Here is a 4755-nt window from a genome sequence, read left to right on the forward strand (position 1 = left end):
CAGCGAATGATTTAGGCGGTAGGACCTCTTCCAGGAGGTCAGAAGTCAGGCCACGGTGTATTTTGGGCTTTCCAGAGTAGGTCAAGAAGCCCCTGTGTTTCCACAGAGTTCCACAATTATGTACATCCCCGTATGCATATCTGCTCTCGGTGTAAATATTCACTATCCTTCACTCAGCCAATTTACATGCCTCAGTCAAGGCAATCAGCTCTACTGCTTGAGCTGACAGACGACAAGGGAGTGATTCCGTTTTGACTACCTCATGTGTAGTTACGACAGCATACCAAACACAATTCTGGCCTATCCATTTGCTCCTGAATGCTGACCCAGTCCCCCCAAAAAAACGCCATATCCTGATTCTGAGTTTGTGAATCCTGCACGTCTGGTCTTGGGCTGCAAATTTTATTAGTTACAGGACACAGTCATGTGAGTCTCCGTCTCCTTCTGTGGGGAGAAGGCTAGCAGCATTACGGACGTTACATCTCGTTATTGTAATGTTAGGCATTTCCAATAGCACAGTATTGTTTCTGAGCCAATGTGCTGCCGACATGTGTGCTGTGTTTTGCTCAGAAACCAGTAAGGATGCATGTGGGACCAGGAGGGTTAATTATCCAAAGCCGACTGTGTCCCTGGACGCTACAACAAACTTTTTCAGCTGCAGCCACGGCTCGCAGGCATGCAGGCAATCCTGCCGCTACGGGGTCCAAGTTTAGCCAAAATGTAAGCTACGTGCCTCAATTTTCCCACATTATCCTGCATCAGCACAGATGTCATGCATCTACTGTTTGTACCAAAGGCTTGTTTGGATTCGGAATCCCCAGTGTAGGTATGGTTTGGAGCGCGATTTTCAATTCAACTGGTACGGTCTCTGGTTCTGCAACGCCCAGCCATTGGAAATTTCATTTAGGGGGCCTCAAGGGTTGTATAATGTGGGATAAAAATTCTACAGTAGGAGTGCATGACCAAAAAGAATAGCAATTGTTTCTTCGTGTGAGGCTTTGGAATTTGCTGGATTGCTTGAAATTTGTTTTGACCAATGGCCTTCCCTTGTTCAGACAAGAAGTGACCTAAGAACTTCACCTGTTGTTGCACAATTTGTGATTTTGCGAAACTAGCTTTGTGCCCATCCCTGGCTATATGGCAGAGCATAGCAAGCGTATCTTTCTCACATTGTTCCTCTGTTGGTGCTGCTGTTAAGCATTCGTCTACATACTGCAGACGCGCTGACCCCGGGGTTAAAACAAGAATCTCCAGACTCCAGCATCTAGCCCCATTAATTATGGCGGGGGACTCACAGTCATCTGGACAAAGTTGCTTGAATGTATACGATTTGCCTTTGAGTGGAAAAGTGAACCAGAAGTGACTTTCTGGGTGTACCGGTACACTAAAGAAGACATTTGCCACATCCATAGCAGAGAACCATTTACTGTCCGGTGGAATTTGAGCTAATATAGTACAAGGATTCGGAACATTTGGGGCGGGCGGAACAACAGCATAGTTGACTACCTACAGGTCTTGAACAAAGCTCCGTTTCCCTGATTCACCTGGACTGTTTGCCTTTTTGACCAGAACAATGGGGGCTCTCACCGGTGATTATCCACAGGGAAATATCACTCAAGCCTTCAGAAGGGATGCAAAGTAGTTTCCTTTGAGAGCCTCGGGTTTTAACGAGTCTTGTGTTCTGCAAGGACGATACTCAGATTTCGGAGCTATTCTTATGGGGTTCACAACTTCGTATGAACCCCACATCACGTTTGCCTTTTGCCCTGCACTCAGTAGGGACCCTTCTTAATTTTGGATCCGAGACATCTACCATAGCTAATCGCCAGGCTACCCTCTTGGCGTGGTTTACCTGGACTGCTCTATCTGCCTGAGTTAGCCAATTTAGTTTCTTCATATCTGTCCTTATATCTGTATTGAATCAGATACGAACATCGTCGCTGAAGACACAATCTTTTTTTTTGTGCCTGCCGTACCCATCGTCTCAAATCCTGCCACCTCTCGCTGGATGCCTTCGCCAATGGTACGTGAGGAAAGGTGCCTTCCACATAAAAAGGATAGGGTCTACTTGCCGTCACAGATACTTTGGATAAGTTTACACTGACTGCACATCTGTGATCATTCCAATAAACTTCGCACAATACTAACTGATCTGGTTTAACCAATCTCCTCAAACAATCCTTCTTATATGATTTGTAAGGGTCATCACGGTGTATGTGTGCTGTGCAGTGCTGCATAACCCCAGCAAGGAAATCTGTGTTAATGGAATTAACATGGTTACTTGATTGCTGGGCGAGTGAATCGCTTACTGAACGTTTGGTTCTCTGGCTTAATCGCCACTCATAGACATGCATCTTGGTCATGAGTCGTAATTTACAGCTTGCACTGGTAAATCCTCTTTTCGTATTACCTGCAAGCCTGTCAGGGTACTGCACAACCCGACCCCAATCTCACAATTTGATCGCGAGCCATCTGATTTAAAGGACAGATTTCCGACAATAGGAATGCGAATTGGAATGCTTCACCATTACTGGTTCCGCACAACAGTGGTGCGGTTAAGCTCTCTCGTATCACGACTCCTGATGCATCCACTGCATCGACTTTCTCAACTGTGTTAATTTAAGGACAGAGTATGTTGCTCCTGTATCTACCAAAAAGGAAACTAGCTCATCTTCCACAAATAATACATTTTCCCTTGATGCTAGAATTCGCTTCTTCTTATCAACACCTCAAGTTCAGGGACCTGAAACATTCGAGTTACTTTCCAGATACGGAGTTTTTTTTCTCATTCCTTGACTGTTGATATGGTAGTTTACTGGCCTTGTAAATCTGCTATTTTTTCGGCTTAACTTTACATTTTTTTCAGTCTGTCTGCAACACTTGCCTCTTCAAAGTTAGGCACTTACTTATTTGTTTCCCTGTGCTTTTATTGGTTTCAAAATAAATGTTGATTTTCCATTACAATGAACATCACATTATTTTACAGGTCGCGGCAACAGCCAGGGCCGAAGTGCCTGTACTGCATTGTAACGTTGTATGTTGTAAGTTACATTTCCTGCTGGTTTCCGATATCTCTCCTCACTGTGGAAGTTTCTCGTCACATCTTCCAGAGATTTGTCTGCACTTCATTTAATCGAGGCAACTGTATTTCCTGCTCAGAATGTGAACTTTCTCCAATAGAGAGAGGAAAATAATGTCGGTGACAAAGCTGAGATCACTTACGTTCTGTCCAGAATCAACAAAACTATCCCGATCTTCCAGTTCTCCTGTACTTCAACATTACAATGTGTTCCCACCCTTCTGTGTCTCTGCCTGTATTCCTGATGAAGGGCTGTTGCCCGAAACGTCGATTTTACTGCCCTCGGATGCTGCCTGAACTGCTGTGCTTTTCCAGCCCCACTCTAATCGAGACACTGTGTTCCCAGGCAATCATTTCAGTTTCTGGTCTGCTGCTGTGCTCTTTAAGACACAACACAAGCTGGAAGACCGGCAACTAATTTTCTACCAACAGACCATGCAAACATTAGGACCCAACATCGAGTTCAATCATTTTAGAAACCGTCCGCTCTCTTCCACATTCTTCGTCCACCCGCCCTTCCCATCAGTTCCGAAGACGGATCATTGGACTCGAAACGTTAACTTTCCTTTCTCATCAGAGATGGACAGGAGCTGCTGATTTTGTTCAGGCCTTTTGGCTTTCCTTCTGAGAACATTGCTTTTCCGTTGTAATCGCCAGACTGCTGGAAGCGTCTGATTTCAGGAGGAGAATTTCGCTGGAGATGAAAAGAATGGCAAGGGCTGGACCTCTCCCATTGTGAAGGTACACGAGCTAGGCTGGGGATGTTTATCTAAGCGCAGAGAATGCTGAATGAGAAACCGATGAACGTGCTCATTTTTATGAAGAGGATAGATATGTGTGACAAGGATAAGCCTGTATTGGGAAGGAACAGAGTGACATAAATGAAAGACAGGAGACAAGGATTAGATTTTGGAAGAATACTTTCACCTATAGAGTATTGATTATCTGGAAATTATTATCTGAACATGTGGTAAAGCTAAGTATCATGAGAACGTTTCAGCAGTCTGTAACCGAACACTTGATGAGCCAGAGCACACGTGGATAAGGACCAGGGACCGGAAAGTGTGACGAGGACAGACAGGCGCGAGATGGGTGTCCTGAACGCAATGCGTCAAAGGCAAACTTGTGTGCTTAAAACTCATTCTGTGCGCAGCTCTGTGGCGCAATGGAAAGCGCGTTGGACTTCTACATCTCTGTATAAGTCGCTATTCAAAGGTTGTGGGTTCGAATCCCGTCAGAGTCGAGTTTTAATTTATGTATTGCAAAGTGGTCAGACCAGACACGGCTGTCATCTGAAAACCCAACAATATTCGTGCAGAAACCCACTGTCTCAAAACGGAACATTTTCCTCTCACAGATTTACATTTTCGAAGTCTATTTATGATAGAGATCGATAAATATCTGCTAGCCACTAGGCAACACGATGACGTGGATGGGCTGGAAAAAGACTTAACATTGTTGTGTCAGCCATGATGATATCGAATGCCGTGGCGGGGCAGGATCGGTGTTAAGAATGTCCTCCTTCTGCTCCTTTGTGTCTGTGACATTTCTGGCCCGGGTTTTTAAACAATCTCAATGAGGACAATATGAAATAAACGCCAAGTAATATTTTGGTCTCACCTCCACCTCGCTTCCCTCCCAGCTCGAATAGACAGCTCTTGTTTCAGCTTTAGATC

The 4755-nt window shown here is 44.8% G+C and overlaps 1 non-coding gene across 1 annotated transcript; it reads left to right on the plus strand.

Moving 5' to 3' along the window:
- Window positions 1–4230: 4230 nt before the first annotated feature.
- trnar-ucu lies at window positions 4231–4322 on the plus strand. Its single transcript is given in 2 exon segments — window positions 4231–4267; window positions 4287–4322. It is a non-coding gene; the product is annotated as a tRNA-Arg (tRNA).
- The last annotated feature ends 433 nt before the right edge of the window (window positions 4323–4755 follow it).

This window comes from Chiloscyllium plagiosum, unplaced genomic scaffold (genome assembly GCF_004010195.1).
Source record: "Chiloscyllium plagiosum isolate BGI_BamShark_2017 unplaced genomic scaffold, ASM401019v2 scaf_8008, whole genome shotgun sequence".
Lineage (NCBI taxonomy): Eukaryota > Metazoa > Chordata > Chondrichthyes > Orectolobiformes > Hemiscylliidae > Chiloscyllium > Chiloscyllium plagiosum.